The 22451-nt window shown below is 44.8% G+C and overlaps 1 protein-coding gene across 2 annotated transcripts in view; it reads right to left on the bottom strand.

Moving 5' to 3' along the window:
• The window catches only part of CHRM4 (cholinergic receptor muscarinic 4), a 48275-nt gene that overhangs the window by 4463 nt on the left and 21361 nt on the right, over positions 1-22451 (bottom strand). The gene's annotated exons all lie outside the window — the stretch shown is intronic.

Below are 22451 nucleotides of genomic sequence, written 5' to 3'. Positions count from 1 at the left end.
GGACTTCTGCAAAGTCCGCCTCTTTTCCAGCACAGTGTGTACCTCGGGTTACAGACGCTTCAGGTTACAGACGCTTCAGGTTACAGACTCCGCTAACCCAGAAATAGTACCTCGGGTTAAGAACTTTGCTTCAGGATGAGAACAGAAATTGTGCGGTGGCAGCAGGAGTCCCAATAGCTAAAGTGGTACCTCAGGTTAAGAACAGTTTCAGGTTAAGAACAGACCTCTGGAACGAATTAAGTTCTTAACCCGAGGTACCACTGTAGAAGACTTTTCCTAGGCCTGGGGACACATTCTTCTGTGCAAGTTGGAGAAATGTTCGCTGTTTGCCTGTGATACAGCGTTTGGCTTAGCTTGCAGTAGAGTGTGGGCCACCGTAGCCACTTAAAATGAGTCAGTTTCCCTAAATTGTGTGCAGACAGTCTGTCAGGGCTTCTGGAATACCCCATAGGACCCATGGGATTTTACTGGTACTTTCAGCATGGCTGCAAATGCTTTTGGGGAGCAATTGCCTAGATTTCCTACAGTGGCGGTTTTAAGGCTGAGCGACCAGTGCAGTCACAGTGGGAGCCACAATGCAGGGGCACGAAAACAACACTGCAGGGTGGAGCATGAGAGGCAGGGAGAGCTGAATTTCAACATCGCATAGGGCACTGCTGAAATTTGGGAGCCCAAAGTCCACCACTGTTTCTTTGCACTGTCATGCCCAGTGCACCACATTACACCATTCCTGGCTTAAGAGGGAAGCACACTTGTGCAAATCCTTTTTCTCCTTCCTGTCTTATCAAATGCACTGTGGACTGCATTAGGGCTGCCATACATCCAGAACAGTGGCGTAGCGTGGGTTGTCAGCACCAGGGGCAAGGCAAGTAATTTGCGCCCACTAACCAGTGGATTTGTGCCCCTTAACTTGTGGATTTGCGCCCCCTAACCCTAACCCCCAGATGTTGCGCCTGGTGTGGCCGGCTCCCCCTGCACCCCCCACTGATCCAGAATTCCCAAGACATATCCGGAATACTGCAGTCGGCAGCAGTGGCCGGGCGGAAATCAGCCTCCCCCCCAAAAGTCTAGGAAAATCCAGACATTTAGCAGCCCATGCCGATTTTCCATAAAAATAGCTCCCAAACGGCATATTCTGTTTTGCAATTTTGCCAAAAAAAGCTCAACAACTTATTAATCTGGGGGTCCCTTTCAAATGTTCAGTTGCCCCAGGGGGCAGAGTGTCTGCATTTTCTTCCGGCCTTCCAAGGAATAAAAGAATCATAGAGTTGGAAGGGACCCCAAGGGTCATTCCTAGTCGAACCCCCTGCAATTTAGGAATCTTTGATAAGGAAGGCACAAGTTCCTTCTCAGTGAGGGGTTGGGAATCTGTGATTGCAGCTGTTGGTAGACTGCCCCTGTCAGCATGGTCAATGGGCAGGTCTGATGGCAGTTATAGTCCCAAAACATGGGGGGGGGGCACCAGGTTGGGAAAAGTTGCTTCATATCATTCTGATCATTAATATATTTACTCAGAAGGAAGTCACACTGGTTTCAATATTGCTTCCGTCCATAGCTTATGTGCAAAAATGTAATGAAAATAAATATTACAAAAATAAGGCTTGCATACAAATGTTTAGGACTGCAGCCTTAATTCTAATTCTAATTTAAGATTTTGTTTTCATTATTATTTGTCTTCCCCAGGTGCCTCTAAAATTCAAGAGAACAATAAGAGGAAGCCTCCTTGATCTGTCTCTGAGAAGCAGGATCTGAGTGGGTAGAAAGGATTGCTTTTAGCAGCGGCATAACAGAACATACAGCTCAACGGGGGGAGGAAATTTCTGAGCATAGCGATGCAGCGATGGAAAGTTTTACCTGTTGAATTTCTGCATGTTATGCAGCTCTTAAAGGCATAGGAATGCTGGCAGAAAAAGGGAGCAAGCAATCACAGGTACCAGGTTGCATCAGAGGTCTCTTGACAAATAGTTCAGTAAAATAATCCAGATCGCTCAAGTAAGTGACTCATAAGTCAGGCTAGTGAAGCAAGTGAGAATAATATTAATATTCCCTGTTCAAGGAGCGAGAAGGAGGCAACTCTGAGGTGAAAAGGGCGGGGGGGGGAAGCAAAATGGCGATGAAACAAATACTGTATTGAAAGGATGGGTGGAATCTACCTCTAGACAAGGTTACATCTATTTACTCTAAATTCAGCTGAGACTGAATGAGTTATTATTATTATTCTTGATTAAATTTAAATGGCTGGCTATCAATAAACCTCCTCCGGTAGCTTACAAAACAAACGAAAAACCAAATTTCATACTATGTTTATAAATGCAAAGTTCAGTAAGTAAAACAACCAAAATCAGTAGCAATTGGTGCGATGCAGCGACAGGTCTTTCATTTGCCCTCGCTGATTAAAATTGGCACCCACCAGTTAATCAGACAAAGTTTTAATCGGTTAATCTACCAATTGAACCAATTAAACCCTGCAGTCCTAGTTGAAAAACTCTCGCCCGATCAGAAAAGCAATTTGACTATTCCATCACATACATGAACAAGCCTTTGCAAGATAATTCCTAACTCTTGACAGGGGGGAAGGCAGAGGGGGGCGGAGAGAGAGAGAGTCTCTGAGACAGGCTGTGTCACTTCACTGCCTAGAAGTGGCTGCCGTTTCTAGGTCAGCTTCTCAGCCTGAAGCTACCAATTATCTCCTCCGGCCCTGGCCAGATTCTGCAGATTTTAATAGGACAATGAAATCCTTGCTCTGTAAACCGGCAGCTCCCCCATTTCCACAAGCTCCTCCAGAGATGGCTTCAGTGTATCATCCTTGCACAATCCCCATGTGATGGGAAACAGTTCTGACAGCCTGAGGCTGTTTCCTTCTCTCTCCTCAACCTCCCAAGCCACCCAAGGCCCCGTAGCTGGAATAAATGAAGGAAGAACTCCACTCGGAGGCAGCCTGAGAGAAAGCTGGTGAAACAGTACCATATCCCCAGTTAAGTTTTTCCGCTCAGTGAGATTAGGATGGAGAAGATGTTGTGGATGAGACCAGGCTGTGTGGGCAATAATAAAACATTAGCAAGTCCTTTCTACTTATTGTTGTTGTTGTTGTTTAGTCGTTTAGTCGTGTCCGACTCTTCGTGACCCCATGGACCAGAGAACGCCAGGCACCTCTGTCCTCCACTGCCTCCCGCAGTTTGGTCAAACTCATGCTGGTAACCTCGAAAACACTATCCAACCATCTCGTCCTCTGCCGTCCCCTTCTCCTTGTGCCCTCCATCTTTCCCAACATCAGGGTCTTCTCCAGGGAGTCTTCTCTTCTCATGAGGTGGCCAAAGTACTGGAGCCTCAGCTTCACAATCTGTCCTTCCAGTGAGCACTCAGGGTTGATTTCCTTCAGTATGGAGAGGTTTGATCTTCTTGCAGTCCATGGGACTCTCAAGAGTCTCCTCCAGCACCATAATTCAAAAGCATCAATTCTTCGGCGATCAGCCTACTTCTACTTATTAGCCTGGTTTAATAAGACAAGGTCTTGTGAAGTCAGAACAGAACTGAGCAATATATATAAGAAAACTCTCAGTGGAAATATCCTGTTTTGTGACAAGAATGTTTGAGTTACAAGACAGCTTATTATACTTGGGCAGTGGAAAGCTCGGTTTGAATCTGCCCAAAAGCCGACAGAATGCCTTTAAGCTACGTCACTATCTCTAGGCCTAGACAACCTCGCAAGGCTGTTAAGAGGATAAAATGAGCACTTTGAAATAGGACTGGGTAGAAATATGAAGGAGGGAGGGAGTGAGGAGATCATGGGAATTTGGTTTGTTGACAAATTTCTAGCTGCAGAATCTAATTTTGGTTGAGATAGAGGCTAGATCATTTTCTTCTTCTGCCAAGCAGTGAAAGTACTGGGAGAAATGTAAGTCAGCAAGCCAACTTTTGTGAGAAGCCCCTTTTTCGTCAGAATCAACTGGAATTCAGATGCAGTTTCTTTTTACTTTTTGAGTAATGGCTTCTTCACGCCATATGGACTAGGTTGCACATAACGCCAAACCATAATTAAAACAAACTGAGGTTCATAAGCCGACAACAGGCAATGAACAAACCATAGCTAAGCTGCTGTGGTTTGGATGCTTGAATAAACCATGGCTTAATATACTATAGTTTAACAAACCATTGCTTAGCATTATGTGCAAACCAAGCCAGTGGGACTGGCTTCTGAGTCTTAGCCTTGCATGGCACAAAGTGAGCATTCTGGTGAGCTGAAATAAAACATCAACAAATCAGTTCCTCCCTCTTCTCTCTCACGCGTGCGTCTTCTGTTCGTGATGTTTTCCTAACCCTGACCATTTCCCTTTGCCCCCAGTATCATTCATCCCCTTTCTTGTGTCTCTTTCCCATGTTTACTGCTGTCTGGCATATCTGTAGAGTGCAAGGGCCCAGGAGAAATTGCAGATCTGACGCAATGATGTTTTGAAAAAGGTTCTCTGGGCATGATAACCATTGGGAGCGATAAAGATAGATGTCAATTGGATTTGTTCCTCGCCACTCTTTTGGAGAGGTCAGCAGATGGCTTTGCAGACACACTTTGACCAGTAATCTGGGACAAACTCAATTTCGGTCCTCCTCATTCCCTACCTCCCACCTTTGTGTTTTACAGATGGTTTGGCTTCCTCTATGGTTGTGTTCACACTGCTCTTTGCTCTGCCTCCACCATATCTATCCTGTCATTTCTTATGAAATTCTGAGTTTCGATGTGTTTCCCCTCCAAACCAGCTTTGATCCAAATTGAGAAAAAACAACAACCTGGCTGCGTTTAAAGCAGGTAATGGATTCACAGCCTATATATTGCCATCACCTTCGTGGCCTTGTTACACCTGGGAGGTAAGATTGAGCAGTATGGTTCAAGAAAAGAAATCCAAAAAGTCAGAGAGGCTATTACTGGGTGGGAAAATGGGGGAAATAGTTTTCCTAAACACACTTACTAGGAGAGTAGGCATCAGTGAACATAATAAGACATATACACAGACATACATGGGCATAGCAAGGATTTTTGTTGGGGGTGGGCAGTCCAAGTTTTGGAGCTTTTTTCATGGGTAAATATACCCCCAAGACTTTGGTTGGGTGGCAGGCTTCTGCTAGGCGGACAGAACCTAAGTTAATTGAGTACTTTCAATGCTTTTCAATAATTTGCATGCTACAGCCATGCAGACATATTGCATGTTGAGAGTACATAAGCCCCTCTGCCTGAGGACTAGAAACTTTGCATCATTCTGATATGTCTCAAGTCCTTAGAAGACACGATTTATCACTTTTCTCCATGCCATAAGGACTACCAACCTGAGATGTCTGTGTACACCTATGAATTTGTGGAGGAGGAGAATTGCTCCGTGCATCTAGCATGTGTTGGACTTAAGAAGGCAACATGTTAGTTCAGGTCCCCAGAATGGAGAGACATTTTATCAAAAAAGAAAAAAACATGCAGAATGCCCCTCCCCCAGAAAACCCATCTTGTAAGGCAAAAAAATCATTTCATTTAGGCAATGATTGAAGTGCACACAAGAAAGCAAAAATATTCAAAGACATAATTGCCAAACATCAGAGTTACAGTACAGAGACATGGAAGATAGACTGCCCAGACGGGATTTTTTTAAGAGATCAAAAGGACAGGAAAAATAAAATAAAAAAGATTTTACAGGCCATAAAATCTCATGTTTTCAGTATGCTACCCAAACTGGCAGCAAGTGACTAGATTTCATACTCGTTGCTGTGAAGGCAGTGCTTATAGATTTCCCAATTTATTTATTTTCTTTCTAGAGCCCCTCAGGCTATGCTGAACTTCCTGGGGTATGGATGTGTGCATGCCTACACACTGCAGACACATGGATGTGTGCATGCACACAAATGACAGCACAGTCCTATGTGTGTCCACTCAGAAGTAAGTCCCACTAAGTTCAGCGGGGCTTTCTCCCAGCTACGTACATATACAGCCTAAGTCTCCTTCCGTCTTGCTAGAATACCCTCAGATATGTTCTCTAAATGGGAAAGTGCAGCAACTAAAAACAGACTAAGTGGAAGCATCTGCCCAATAAGAATAATCACCAGGGGGAGAAAAAGGACAAACACTAATAAGTCTGTAGGAGGAACATGTAGATACGGGAACAACATGAATTAGATAAACCAATTAATTTCTCTAAGCCATATGAATGTAATCTCCTCCCAGAGGAGATTGGCCTCTGATCTGTGGTTATTAAATCAGGACCTTTGGAGAAGAACAGAGCTTGGGAAGAGGTAGGCTGGTGGGCTGTCTCCTTCCCAGACAGCAAAAAGGGTTGATGTGATTATTTATTTCCTTTTAGATGCATTATAAGAAAACAAAACAAAACAAAACAGGCTTTCTGGTACCCATCCAAATCAGCAGACTGCCTCCAGCATTGAAACCTACATATTCCCCTTTCCCCATGTCAACTCTATACCTCTCACTACCAGGAAACAAACAAACAAACCAGGGCAGAGCCCTCATCACAAACTTGGACTCAAGGAAACTCAATTTTGCTGTCAATAAATGTGGCAAGAATGCGCACTGAGAGCCATAACCCGAACAAGAGATCTGCGGTAGGTTTCTAAAACAACAATTTGTGACAAGGCAATGAAGAATTGTAATGCTCTTGTTAGGGCTGGAGTGGTGGTGGAGGAATGCTTCAGATGTAGGGCACTTCTTTTGGTGAAGGTTTAAGGCATGAGCAGAGTCCTTGAGGAGGCAAGCGATTTATGGAGATTTCTAGGGTAGGTGGTGTTTTGGAGGAGGGCCTGTCCATGCATATTCAGTTAGTAGACATTTTTAAAATAAATCTATGATGTGACCACACGCGGAACACACTCCATACACTTTTGCTGGTGAAAAGGTTTGGTTTGGTGAAAAGTGCTAAAAATATGGAAATGGAGGTTTGGCACACACAAAAAGGTTAAAACTCCACCAAGAATGATTGTTGTTCTCATTGTAAGTGAATTGATCAAAAGACAGACAATCTTCTTGAAATGAATGATGGATTCAGAGACAATGAGCAACAATGGTCAGCTGAGTACAGGTTTCCGGACGATCTCTCGCATTTCCTACCAAACCTATTCCGCCTCCTCCAATGCCTGCAATTCATATAACTGCTCTGCATATGAATAATTGCTTTTTATCTCTCGCCCAGATTTCTTTCTGCTTATGTCAAACAGGTTGTTTGGATAAATAATTCATCACAACTGCAAACTGCAATTTTTCGCACCCCTTCTACCCACATTTGAAAAGAGCGAAGGCAATGGGCAAAATGTGTAAGGTCATGATCAACAATTCAGACAACCTGTCTTGTGGTGGCTGGGGCAGGGAGTGGGGAGGGCAAGGAGCATACCTCATCACATACAGGTTAGAAGGTTGTGTGAACTAGCTCTAGCAGTGAAACTAAGGAGACCTTTAATGGTACAAAAACTAAACAGTGTGTGACTCTGAGAAGCCAGCCATCAACTACTATACCTGTACGTCATCAACTTGCTGTTCACACTACATACAGTTCACACAAAAACACACACACACACACACACACACGGGTTTACTTTCAATAAGTGGAATCTTGGCTTTGATCCATGTTGCTTGCTTGGTAACAGCAACAGCTAATTAAATCGCACATGGGTGAATCAGAGATGTAGTGCTCAGCGGCTAGGCACCAAATACACAATAATCAAGTGTGAAGAAATCAAGTAATAGATTTTTTTCTAGACATTCCTTCAGAAGTTTGCTCCAGGTGTTTAGTGGTTCAGTCTTTCGTTCCCACAGCAATGCTGTTAGGAGGTTGTTTGTTAGCCAGTTAGTTCATGGATTTTACATATCATGGTCTACAGTTCTACAGTCGCTAAGGAGAAAAAAATGCCACCAAGGAATACTCAGAAGGAAACAGAACTAAGGACTGCATAAGTGCTTGAAAAATAAATGAAATTGTACCTTCATGTGGAAGGGAGAACACTAACAGATAATGGTGCAAAAATATAATGAATGCCATGTTCCTTCTCCCTTCCCCCGCCTCCTCATTACGCCTTTTCCCTTAGCAGGAGCACTCGTAGACAAAGGCACTTTGCAAGTATTTTTTAAAAACGTGCTTTTTGTTGCTATCGGTGTAATGGTTGGTGTGTTAAACGTGTTGCTATGTGCCATGCGAAAGGGGTGGGAGGGTTGGAATCAGGTAGAAATCAGGTTGGAATCAGCTACGTGTGTCCCCTCTCCCCACTGTGTTTCAAGTCCCCTTTTTTTATATCGCTTTACACCCCAGAGAGGGGGGCAGGGATGCCACCACCTGATGAACATTGTCTCCTTCGTTTCCTTTCACCTGCAGCTATCTCCTAGTCAATCGAGCTATGTGCAACAGCCACACCTCAGCTTGACCATAGCTTCAGTTTCTAATGAAACGGAAGCTGGTTTGAGGGAAAACTCATTGGCCAACAGTGCTTCTCAAGAAACTGCAGGATACATATGGATTGTGGCTAACCTTATGGGTGGTCAGCTTCAAACGCCAATAGTGGGAGCACACTGGAGCCCGGATCAAAGGGTCAAGTGTACACAGCCAAAGAGGGGTGGGAATCCTAACCCTACTTACCTGGGAGTGAGCCCCATTGAATTCAATGGCTCTTACATCTGAGCAGACATGGATAGGGTTGCAGTCTTAATATGCTTAAAGGTTTGGGGTGATCAGGATGTGGGATTAAGGAAAGACATATATAACGGATCTAAACTTTCAGAAATGTATCTTGATACATTTTCATTGCATGGGGGTGTAGGAGCCAACTCCTAGGGGCCAGGGTCCCTTCGTATCCCCCAATAAAATATTTGAGCGAGCCGGCCCTCCACCAAGTTGATGGGCATTCAAATGGTATGTGTGAGATTGATTATGTGAACAGGGCTTCCCTCCTCTCCCAAAATATTTTATTCAAGTTAGCACCCCTGCATGGGGGCCTGGTAGTATTGTTCATACACAAGATGTTTAAAGCTTCCATAGGGATTTATTCCCTTTGTATTATGTCAAAGAGTTCAGAGCAAAGTACATACTGCAGATCTTCCACCACCACCACTGCCAGTTTATCTTCACGAAAACCCTGTGGAGGAGATTAGATTGCGAGATAGGGATTGGCCCAAAGTCACCCAGTAAGCTTCCTGGCTAAGTGGGGATTTGAACCTGCATCTCCCTACTCCTAGTCTGATGTGCTAACCACTACACAACACAAACACGGCCTGACCTGTTCCACAAAAGCACAGAGAAATTACCTCAGCCAGAGGAAGCAGAAGTAGATTAACCTCCCCTCTTCAGAGATTGTAGTTACGGCCTGAAGATGTCTAGCAGGACATCTCTCCCCTCCTTGGTACTCCTGCCAGCAGGGCTAAAAGCTGTAACCTGAGAGTAAATCCCACTGAATTCAATGGGATAGGTGTCAAATTGAATTTGATGGGACTTATATAGACTGTAAAAACTAAGCTCCTTTCTTAGTGTATGGAAACTTCTTGTACCAGCAATCGGCATATAAAAAGATCCTGCATGTAGATGTCTAACGAAGCCTTTGCAAATGTGTACTAAGGATTCACAGTAAGGCCCTTTTCCATGGGCATAGCCAAGGGGGACAGGGAGGGGCAGCGCCACCCCCATGAATAAAAATCAATGATAATACATAGCTAACTGAGGTTCTGCCCCCCCAAAGGCCTGCCTCCCCCTAACAAAAATCCTGTCTATGCCCAGGCCCTTTTCACTGGAACATGAGCTTGAGGAAAGATCCTGAGCAGCTTCTACAGGATAGGTAGGATCGTGTGTGTGTGTGTGCGTGCGCGCGCGCAATTAGCCCTCCTTCCAGTACAAATCTATCCCTGCTTAGAAGCCTCTGTTTTTGCAAATGAAGTTGCCCCTGTGAAGTCTATAGCCCTTAATGCCACTGTGCCCTACTCGTGGAATGTGCCAGGAGTCTAAGGAATCCTGTTTCTATAGGAACCTGGTTTTGGTGAAGAGATTCACCGGCACATGTGGCCAACAGCCACTAGGTGGCGCACTTGATTCTGGGAAATAAGCTTTAAAAAGCGAAAGCCTCCTCTTGCTGCGCTAACAGTAAGTGGTGTTGATAGGTCAATACTATTACATCTGATTGATCAGTGTGGCACTGCCAAGACTATGGCATCCTACTGATAACAGCTTTGATCCTGTTAACAGGCAGGGTTCTTCTCCAGCTGAGCCCCAGACAGTTGTTTGCAAAGGTTGATTTGGACAATACACTTTTTGCCTGCGGAGAAACTCCTGACAGAGAGGAACACAGCAAACTGATGTGATACTGAGTTGGACTCCTGCTCCATCCAGTTCAGCGTCAACTATACTGATCAGCAGAGTTTCAGGCTGGAGATATTCCCATTCTTACCTGGCCAGAGAATGAACCTGAGACCATTTACATGCAAAACAGATGCTCCACAGATTCCTCTTAACCTTGCCAGGCATGTGCTTATGTGCGAAAACATAAATGTATGATATGAGTCGTCAGAACTATGGACCACAATAATTCCCAAGTACTCAGTTGCACTTTCTCCCCAACTCCCATTGTCACAGAAGGGTTTGGATTTGATATCCCGCTTTATGACTACCCAAAGGAGTCTCAAAGCGGCTAACATTCTCCTTTTCCCTTCCTCCCCCACAACAAACACTGTGTGAGGTGAGTGGGGCTGAGAGACTTCAGAGAAGTGTGACTGGCCCAAGGTCACCCAGCAGCTGCATGTGGAGGAGCGGAGACTCGAACCCAGTTCACCAGATTACGAGTCCACTGCTCTTAACCACTACACCACACTGGCTCCCAGCAATTGCACCACACTGGCTCCCAGCAATTGCTGCGACATCCACTGCTTGCTTCACATGTTATTGTCTGTCATCTGTCTGTCTGTCTGTCTATCTGTCTAGTTACTTTGTCAAATGCTTTGCCTCTCCCATTGCAATCAAAGCAAACCGAAATAATTCACAAATGAAAACAATTTGGTCTTGAAAGCAAATCTAATGATCACCAGGCAAGAAGGCTAACCAAACAACACCAATAGCAAGACCATCGTAAGTGACTGTGGGAATCGGCAAAACAACAGCAAAAATGTAACTGAATGGCTGAAAGCACAGTGACAGCTACCCCTCCAGAAAGAGAGGAGATATAGATAAATATGCTTGTCCGTGTGAGTGCATACTATGGGAAGGTTGAGACTGCTGTGCTGGACAGACAGAGTACTCTGTGTATTCCCCACCCCTCCTTCCTAAGGCTCTCATTATAGTTTAGCTTGAGGGCCTGGCTGCTTTCTAACAGTGCTGATGTGCTTTGCAGTCACATTCAATCACTCCAACACAAAATTCATGCACAGCTAATGAAAGGATGCATCCAGTTTGGGTTTGGTGGCATCTTCATTCGCAGGGCAAATTAACCTACAGAAAAGCAGGGCCTGACTCGGAGGGGCTGCAACCCAGGATCTGTGTTGCTGTCATGATGAAGAAGCCCTGCTGGTAGTCTCATTTGGCTGAAGCAGTGTGAGCGGCTGCTTTTCCTCAGCAGGGTCTGATCACTAGGAGTATCCTATGACAGTACTCCATCATGTCCCCTTGCCAAATATTGTGGTCAGTAAACTAAAGCAGATATTGGATTATGAGCTTTTTGTCAATACATACTTAATTCTAGCCCTTTCAACCTTGTAGATGAGAATCTTCCAATACAGAACACTAGGCCTGGGTGAAAGGTTGGGTTTTTAACCAAGCTCTTTTTTATGTTTCTGCCTGCAGCTGATCTCCAACCTCAAAGTAAAGGTAAAGGTAAAGGTACCCCTGCCCATATGGGCCAGTCGTGACCAACTCTAGGGTTGCGCGCCCATCTCACTTAAGAGGCCGGGGGCCAGCGCTGTCCGAAGACACTTGCGGGTCACATGGCCAGCGTGACAAAGCTGCTCTGGCGAGCCTGCACCAGCGCAGCACAAGGAAACGGCGTTTACCTTCCCGCTATAAAGCGGTACCTATTTATCTACTTGCACTTAAGGTTGCTTTCGAACTGCTAGGTGGGCAGGAGCTGGGACCGAATGACGGGAGCTCACCCCGCCACAGGGATTCGAACCACCGACCATACGATCAGCAAGTCCTAGGCACTGAGGTTTTACCCGCAGCGCCACCCGCGTCCCACAACCTCAAAGTAGCTTCCACCATAAAACACAAGAGAAAGATGGACCACATTGCCGTTTAAAACACCTGATGCAAAATAATGTATTTACTGACTTCTGTTGAGTCAGGAGCATCCAACGTTTGAGCTGCAAAGAACTCTTTGTCGGAAGAAGGGCAGCTGAAGGCTTGTGCAAACGTGTGTTTCAAAGATGTAGAAGGCGGCTTGTGCTCCTAGTACTGTGTATGATTCACAATTCAATTATTGCTACTGAATGTCAGTCATTGGCAAAATGTTCTTAGGGGTTTGTAGTAAGTGAAGGCTATCTGCTAAAGAAAATTTTTAAAACCCAAATACAATGATTTCTTTTGGAAGTACAATAAGCACCTACTTGTCAGTGCCTGTGGCATCACCGATAATGAGATAATAAATTATTCCTCCCCCAAACCTCAACTGAGGTGCACAGTTATGAAACTGGTTTTAAATATACAGAATGGTTTAGCTCATTAAAAAAATTACCATGCACACCTGCATTTTTTGGGGGGGGCAACACCTGTCCACATAAGTGACCTGACTTCTCAGCAATCTTAGCTCTCAGGTGGCCAAGGTTGGCACAAACACACACAAGGATGCTCCTGAATACAAATAGTTCAGCAATAGCACTGGCAGCTCTGTGCTATTGCTTCCTCTCCTATAACTACAAGTGTTGCAAGATCTGGGCTGAAGTCACCAACTAGCACTAAGACCTTCAAATTGCTCTGTAGGAAAGCGATGTTTTGTACCAGCCTAATGCACAGCATGGAGAGAGAACATTATTAATCGATGCAAACATCATTAATAGCTCAGAGGAGATGCTTCTACATATGAACCAATACAGTGTTCATTATGAGATAATAAACTCAACTTTATTGTGTCTCTTCATCCTCTGGGAAAAGGCAGCTAACATGATGTATATGCCATCATGCGCCAGCCATGGCCTTCTGCCATTTACATTGGCCAAATGTGTTGTCAGCGTGAAAATAAATGAGCACAAATCGGGCATGACAAATGGTAACAACTCAGGGAGAGCATTCAGGACAAAACTTGAAAGTAGCCATACAAAATAAATAAATGCATTAAAAACAAAAATCAAACAAAAAGACTCTGTGCAAAGCCACAGAACAGAAATTCAAAGGCAGATTTGACATCAACAGACAAGGCAACAGTCAGCAAACTTTTCCAGCAGGAGGCCAGTCCACTGTCTCTCAGACTATATTGGGGGGGGGGTTGAACGAATTCCTATGCCCCACAAATAACCCAGAGATACATTTTAAATAAAAGCACACATTCTACTCATGTAAAAACACCAGGCAGGCCCCACAAATAACCCAGAGATGCATTTTAAATAAAAGGACACATTCTACTCATGTAACAACATGCTGATTCTCGAACCTTCCACCGGCCGGATTTAGAAGGTGAGTTAGCCGGATCCGGCCTCCGGGCCTCAGTTTGCCTACCCATGGAATAGAGGTTAAGAGCTTGTCCACACTTCTGCTTGTCCTGTACCCAGAAAGCAGAGACCGAAGCCATTTTTCCTTTGCCCCACTCCTTTCCCAGGGAAAACCCACTCTTTAGCTCTAAATCGGAACAAACGGCAAAGAGTGATCTTCCCCGAGGGAAAGCAGTGTGACAAGCAGAAGTGTGGATAAGCCCTTATAGCATAAAGTTATGCATGTTTTACTTCAAAGAAAGACAGTGTTCCCTGGGGTTACCCCCAGGTAAAGTGTCCATAGGACTAGTGCTTGGGAGTGGCTAGCTTACTACAAAAAGTGATGCTATGCTGGCTGGGACTGAAGAGAATTCTAGTCTATTTTTTGCCAGATCGTCTTTTACCAGATCTGTACACTATTCTCTGCCAGTTCACTAGCAGCTGGTAGTGAGTCACCCTCCCCTCCCCTTTTTCACTAGACCTCGTTAGGATTTGATTCTACATAATAGTGGAGCACACCTCCCTTTGCCATTCCTGGGTCTTCTGGCCTCACTTTGCAGTAATATCCCCTTCTCCTTTTCTGTGCCTTATGTATGTGCCCATTAAAGATGCTCTTCACGAAGTGGTGAGATCGATGGAAATGGGAGAAACCCTGTGGTCCTTCAGGTGTTATCGGGCCTCATCTCCTACCAGCCCCAGCCAGCACGGCCACTGGTCAAGATTGCAATCCAGAAAAATTTGGAACACCACCAGCTCCCCATTCCTGAAGTTGCTGGCATTTGTCTGTCTCGGGTGATAATGGAGGAATACACCCTTAGGGGTGAAGTCAAACTGCTGAAAGGTTGCAGCACCTGCTGTGGCTGTAGAGACCGATACAGGAGAGACAAGTTTTGTTGCAGCTGGGGCAGATGAAGGCTGCTCCAAGTGCAACATGGCATTTCTTCTCTCTGCACTCATCCCAGCGGTCATTCCTCCTCTGGTCAGTACTGTGGATGCAAGACCTGTCTATCTCCAGGAGCTGAGCTGCGATAGTCTGCAAGGGATTCCCATACGCAGAGCTGTAGCTACTGGGGCAGGGCAGAGTTAGCCAGGTTTTTGTGCCCTGGTTGAAGCCTCCAGAGGGGCACCATTGAGGCTCCCAGCCTGTGTGTGCACAAATGCACATGGTTGTTGTTGTTGTTTTGCCAAACTTTGACCCAGGTGAGATAAAGCCTAGTTTCACCCCTGTCCACATGGTGGAGTTGAAGCTGCCAGCCCTCATGTCACACTTGCAAGCATTTTTGTAGTGCAGAGTTGGGACTCAGCTATATTAGTCAAAAAACAGCATTTTGAATGCATTATAAACATGCAACACCAGATGCGCTGTACATAGAGCACAAAACTTTTCTATGTGATTTTACATAGCATTTCCCCCCTTTTGTTATAACAATTTTATTTATGACTTATTTATAGCGTTCCCCCCCCCCCCATGTGTAGATCCACCCTTGGTCTGCCAACCGGCCTGGTGCCTGAAGCCAGCTCCTCACAGGGTACATCCTTGGGGTCCTTCTATCTTCCATTCTGTGGACATGACAAAGCCAGTGTAGACATCACTGAACATGCTGGGAATGTTGACTCCACCCGCAAAAGCATATACCACAACAGACTGGTTAGCCTTTCAGGTGCCACCAGCCCATTCTTCCCCCAGCAAGAGCTGTCTACTTTAATTTTTGTAATGCCTAGGTAAGAGTGACATAGATTACACTGCATTAATTTAACCCATCATGCAGATGAGCCCTCGCTTGGCACCTGAGATGCTGAAGATCTGCTCGCACAAAGCATGTTGCTCCACCATGCAATTACCATGATTGTGAACTCCGCCTCACCATGATTGGACAGAGGCGGCAATCATGAAGAGCTAGGAGCATCACCTCGAGACTCGAGATGGAGCGCCGAGTTGCCACTTAGTTTTAATGCAGCTTGACTGGGTGCTTTTTTGGCACTCAGCCATTCCTCTTTAGCTCTGCCTCGGTGCTAAGCAATGAGCAATTTGAAATTTGCATACATTTAAATGAATTAACCTATTCAACTGTGCAATGTCTCTTGTTTGCCCCTGGGACATGGAGGGAGAGAGAGCGAGAGCGCTGGAGGCAGTTTAGCAGGAGACTTGCTCTCCAGCACATGTTTCTGCTTCCCGCAATCAGCATAGCTCTCCTCCATAATGCCTAAGAGGGCTTAGCCACACTTACTTTCCCTCCGCTCTTTCCAGGCATGGTCAGCACTTTAAGGCTCTGTGTCCGAGCACCCTTGGCGCTTTCCCACTCTTTAAAGCTCCATCGGAGCAAACGGCAATCCGCAGAAAATCCAAATTGCCGTTTGTTCCAGTTGAGCTTTAAAGAGTAGATTTTCATAGGGAAAGTTTAGGGGTGGAGAGACCCACACTTGGACATGGAACTTTTAAGCTGTACCTGTGCATGGAAACATATATAAAAAGAAAATATCAACACTTTAGTCTCTACAGAAAACACGTATCAATGCAGAGAGTGTACTAATCTGTGTAACATTAATTTGGAAAAAAACAAGTTTTTTATTTGTAAGAAAGGGAAAACATTTTTAAGGTAAGTGTGGATAAGCCCTGCCTCTTTCTTTATGCAAGAATAACACCTGAAGTGCAATGTTCCCATCATCAAGAACATAGGAGCTCCACTGCATTAGGGCAATGGGTCGCGTAATACTGGGGGGGACCCCAACCCAAATCCCACATGTGTAGGAGGAGTGACATTATTCATTGGTGAGGGGGTACACTCTGTACATGATCAGAGGCACTCTTTTAAAGCCAATGTTTCACTTAGTCCATAACTGAGCGCTGAAGCAAGTTATGGAAAGTCGGATCTGGAGCTAAGCTCTAGTGAGCCTTGACCAAGCTGAGCCCAGAGCAAAGGTCACTGCTTTGAATTGTCACTAAAGAACAAGGTCAAGGGATGCCAAGAGGCCATGAGAAGTCAGGTTCCTGGAGCCAGTGAGAAAATTTGCCCAAAATCCAGAGATGGTCCGAGTGAGAATCATTCCAACCCAATTGCCAGCCCCACACTGCTTATCTCTGCTTGCCAAAAAGCACTAAAAGGGTAAAGATCTAAAGGGATTAGTTCTGTCATGTTAAACTGCTGGCTGTAATGCAGGTTTCAGCATTTAGAACTAAACCCCTGAGGATGGAGCCAGAAATGGAAGGGAGGGAAGGTGGGAGAGAGAGAGAGAGAGAGAGAGAGAGAGAGAGAGAGAGAGAGAGAGAGAGAGAGAGAGAGAGAGAGAGAGAGAGAGAGAGAGAGAGAGAGAGGAAGCAGGAGGATGGAGCGATGGCAGGATGAAGAGTGAGGGGGAGGAGGCTGGAATGATAAACAGATATTTATGCTTATGAAGCATGTGCCTTGCAGAGAGAGAGAGAGAGAGGCTATGCAGTCAGGGATGGTTTTCAGAGATAATAGCTTTATCTAATAGTCGTTAATTAGTTACTGAGTCACGGCACCCAGTTTACATTTAGCAAGCGATTGTTCTAGCTGACAGATGTACACCCCTTCGAGAGTGTGAACAGAGCGCTCTTGTGCATGCCTGTAAGTACCCCCTAGGCACCTTAGAAATGTCTTGGGATAGAGAAGCAGCTCAGTGCTGCTCAGAGACAGGGATGGATCTACTATGAAACTAATGACGGATCTTCCAAGTGTCCCTATTTTCCAGGAACAGTCCAGGATTTACAGAAGCCATCCTGGTTTTTTATTTGATCCCGGAATGTCCTACTTTTCCTTAGGACGTCCCTATTTCCGTTGGAGAAATGTTAGAGGGTATGGAGTTATGAACCAAAAGGGTGAGTAACTATGCAACCTCTAAAAGACATCTGAAGGCAGCCCTGTATAGGGAAGTTTTTAAAAATAATATTTAATGTTTTATTATGTTATTGTATATGTTGGAAGCCACCCAGAGTGGTTGGGGCAACCCAGTCAGATGGATGGGTTATGTATAAACAAACAATCATCATCATCATCATTATTGAATAGGACATCCCTCTTTGCATTGGAGAAATGTTGGAGCGTATGTAATGAAGCTTAACCTCCAAATCCTGAAAGGGCCCCAGAAGTGACTTTAGTCTACATTGCTTTAAAAGTTTGCTTTAAAAAGTGCATTCCCCTAATTTCCCATAATTTTCATCCCCACATCAGAGAATGGTTGGAAGGGACTACAAGGATCATTTAGTCCAACCTTCTGCAGTGCAGGATATATTTCACCCCATGCAGAACTTGAACTCATTTTACTGTATTTTTGGTTTTTATGGAAGCCGCCCAGAGTGGCTGGGGAGGCCCAGCCAGATGGGCGGGGTATAAATAATAAATTATTATTATTATTATTATTATTATTATTATTATTATTATTATTATTATTATCATGACCCTGAGATCCAAGAGTCTCATGGTCTACCAACTGACCTGTTACTCAAAAACTATAAGGCATAGGATTTTTTCTATTCACACCGGTGACTTTGACATGTGAGATAATCCAGTACAGCAATTTTAATCAAAATTGAAGATGTAGTAGCTTCATGGCTGCATCCCTTGCTGCTGGCCGCTCCTGCCAGGGGTAGATCACACGATGCTTTCCAGATAATGTGACTCCAATTCCCATCACCCCTGATCACTGGCCATGTGAACTGAGGCTGATGGGAGTTGGAGGCCAACAATTTCTGGAGGGCGCCATATTGGCTGGCCCTAGTTTATATGCATATTTCTTTTATCTTTGAAACAATACAAAATCTAGCAAAGAAACAAGAAAGCAAACAAACAAAAATATGCCAGCCCCATTTATCAGAGGCAAAAGTATGCATATGAGCACTGATCTTTCAAACACATGTTACAGAACCAAGGTAAAGTAAAGGGACCCCTGACCATTAGGTCCAGTCGTGACCGACTCTGGGGTTGCGGCGCTCATCTCACTTAGTGGCCGAGGGAGCCGGCGTACAGCTTCCGGGTCATGTGGCCAGCATGACTAAGCCGCTTCTGGCAAACCAGAGCAGCACACGGAAACACCGTTTACCTTCCCGCCAGAGCGGTACCTATTTATCTACTTACACTTTGTGCTTTCAAACTGCTAGGTTGGCAGGAGCAGGGGATTCGAACTGCCGACCTTCTGATCGGCAAGTCCTAGGCTCTGTGGTTTAACCCACAGCAGAACCAAGGCAGATACTTAATCCAAAGAAAAGCAGCTTTGGGAGAGGCCAACATGAAGCAGAGAACCAGTAAGAAAGGCGGGGCTTAACTCATTGCCCTCCTGCAACATCCCCTGAGTCAGCCACTTCCTCCCCCCCCCCCATCACATGCAAGTGATGATCAGGTAGAAACAATGGCCAAGGCTGAGGTCTGAAAATCACAACATTAAACGGGACTTAAAAAATGACAGATTTGTAAATGGCTACAAATTACACACACACACACACACACACACACACACACACACTTGATCATAATCAAAGATGCCCCCAAATAAAAAGGACCACAACCCAAGGAACACTTATGGTGTGTGTGAGTGAACATTTCCTGAGCAGTAAGCTTGAATTCTACTTGATTAACTTTGTAAGCAGGTGGCTGGGGAGCTGCTGAATAATGGTCAGATCTTTACCCAGGTCTTATTGCACCTCAGCTTTCCCTTTGTACAACCAACTGGGACTGTGATGATCTGGAGTCTAACACGATGATGCTGCACTTGCTTGGCCCTCTAGGTTTCCAGCTGAAAAGCACCCAACTCCATTTGGGGAGTTGGCAACGCTACTTTCTCTTACTTGGTATGTGTGTTGCTGTGTCTGTCACCTAGGCAACAATAAGAAGGCACTGGTCAACCTTCCCTGGAGAGTTGTCAGAAATTGTATTCTTTCTGGGATTCCTGATTTAAATGCTAATAAGTTAGTTAGCAAGCAGGAATTTGTTTATTCAGCTGCAGGAGCAAGTTGTCATTCATGTTTAATTGACCCAGGGGTCTAGAGGTGTGGAAATATGATCATTATCCAGGGAGGAGCTGGCAATCTTAAAAAAATGAACTCTGTCTCAGCATCTATGTTTGAGAGAGAGAAAGCCTGGCTGGAGCTGCTCCAGAGCCTATGCTGGTGTAAAGGATCTAAATAGTGGGATTGAAATGAAGCACTCTGGGACAGCGCATAAAACAAAGGTAGCCATGCTGGGTTTTGAAGTTCAGACAGCATACACAAGTCTTGAATTGACTCGGCATTAACACCCCAGCCCAAAAATTGCCTAAGCAATTCCTGATGTTAAGCATATTTTTAATTGACTGCCTATGAATTCAACTCTGTGCCTCTCTAGAAGGACATTTTAAAAGCCCTGGATCATACCAAATGCCCATTGAGTTCAGCATCCTATTTTCCAACCAAAAAGACCCCGAAGAAGCTTATAAACAGGGAATGGAGACAATCACCCTCTCCTGCTGTTGCTCTTCAGCAGCACACATTCCTGGGAGTGACAGCTCTCAGTTAGTTAGCCCATGTCTGGTCTGTTACCAAATCCAAGCACCGGTTCAGGAACTCAACAGCCTCCCTGTGATATGTAGAAAATAGTATGGTGTCATCCATGTACACCCCAAATCTTCCAGTTGTTTCATGTAGATATTAAACAGCATGGGGACAAAGTGGAAATTCACAGGGTGTCAGTCAGCAGCCCCCTGGTGCTCCTTTCTGAAACCTGCCCTCTTTAAAGGACCACAACCAGAAGAATACAGTTAACCCAGGTTCCATCCTGGCCCAGCAGTCCAGCAGGATGCCCCTGACGATGACACCCAAGGCATCTAGCGGAACCAGCTTCCCTGTCAACTTCTTGGCTTCAATCATCCGCCAGGCTAGAGTGTGGCTTGGCTGGAGATGTCAGGCTACTGCTTGCAACAGGAATGGTCAATATCCTTAATGCTTCAGTCCAAATGAGACAACACACTTATTTATATAGCTTAGACTAGCACACCACCTATCCAGGCTGGCTATAGAGCATCCAGACTCTCCACAGCCACATTCTTCCTCTGCTCCCTTTTGGGGCACATTGTCCATCAGTGCATTGATGATACCATCTTTGTCTCTATTTCCAACATATCTCAGAGAGGCTGAGGTCCTCAACCAGTGTTTGGATTGGGCAATGGACTGATATGGGCAAACAAACAGAGATTTAATTCAGACATCACATCTCTTCTGTGCCCTCCATTGCATACTATAAGCCCTTTCATCGCCCCCTGGTTCAGCCTTCTGTGCATTCTTGCAACAGCAACGTTCTTCTTTGGCTGGAAGACAGGCAGAGTAATGCACACACTAGCTTCAAGTCTTCCTCCTCTCTTCTGCCATTGCTATGGCAGGGGTCTTGTGCTAAGTTAGGTAGACATTTCCCAAATACATTTTGGGAATCATCATCATCATATTTGTCAGGAATAGCTGCACAAGAACTGCATGGGAGGTGTTTTTTATGTATTTATTTATTACATTTATATATCACTTTTATCTTCCAAGGAGCTCAAAGTGGGGCACATGGTTCTTCTCCTCCTCCCTGTTTCTTCCTGTGAGGTAGGTTAGGCTAAGAAATGTTGACTGGCCCAAGGTCACTCAATGAACTTCATGTCTGATTGGGATTTGAACCCTGGTCTCCAAGGTCATAGTCCAACACTCTAACCATTACACCACACTGGCTCTCATATGTAATTTAAGAGGTAGGATAAGGATTTGCCCTCTTACCCATTCCTTATGCTGAACCAAATCCTCAACAACAATCTCTAACAAAGAAATGCCAACTCACAGTCAACAAACTACAATTCCCAGAATTCCTTGGGAACAGGGAGGAGCCAATAAGGTTAAAGCTTTATAAAAGCGATGTTTTTGTTGACTTGTTCACTATAACTCACAGTATAGGTTTGATGTGGGGATAAAGTTGGATAACCCCATCCTTGCTGATCTGAGTCAGGCTGCAAATATGATAAATGTTTAGTTCTTTCCTGTCCAGAATACTGCCAATGGAAGTATAGTTGTATATTGTATATGTTGCAACTTTCTTCTGGAGAACAGACATGTGAATACCAGGGGACACATCTTTTCATAGACTTAGTAATAACTCTGTGGCAGGGTAGACTGTGCAGAATGACTTATGAGCCTGTTTTGCAGGAATCTCATTCCAATTCCATAGCTGACAGTAAAGCTGTAATTTAATATAGTTCTCTTGAAGTAATATTGCAATTCGATGGAATCAAGACTTATGTTTAAGGACTCCTGTTGGAAAGAGACAATTTGTTTAAATGATGCCAAGTTGATTGACATAAGCCTTCATATCAGTCTGCACAGGGAGCTCCCAAAGAACTCGAGCAGGAAAGATGTTTGGAGGACATACGGCACGAGTGTGACATTGCCACTAGTACAGCTCGCTTGTAATCATATTTACTCAGATGCAAGTCTCGTGGGTTCCAACAGCATTTGCTCTCAAGGCCAAACTACACATTATGTTAAATGCACAATTGCACCCAGCATGCCTGGATGTTGTTGGTTAAATTTAAGCCATGGGGAGATCAGGATCAGGGGACTTCAGTGTGCAGAACGGGTTATTTTTCTTTACCCCTGTGCCAAGATCCCAATGAAAATCACCCTCCCTCCTCTGCTCCTTCAATAGTGGCTTCCTTCCAATGCCAAATAGCGATCAGTATTTATTTATTTACTTAGTGTTTATGAACTGCCATCTCATGTAAAATACTCAACTGCAGAAGCTCAGTATGGGATAAAGGGTTAACCTTCCTCCCTTGCTCCCTCAGTCTTAATCACACTCATTGTAGCTGCTAT

The sequence above is a fragment of the Podarcis melisellensis genome (genome assembly GCF_964234715.1).
Source record: "Podarcis melisellensis genome assembly, chromosome: 1".
NCBI classification, from domain to species: Eukaryota; Metazoa; Chordata; class Lepidosauria; order Squamata; family Lacertidae; genus Podarcis; species Podarcis melisellensis.
Note: the sequence above shows the minus strand (reverse complement) of the source record. Positions and strands in the feature narration are given on the sequence as shown.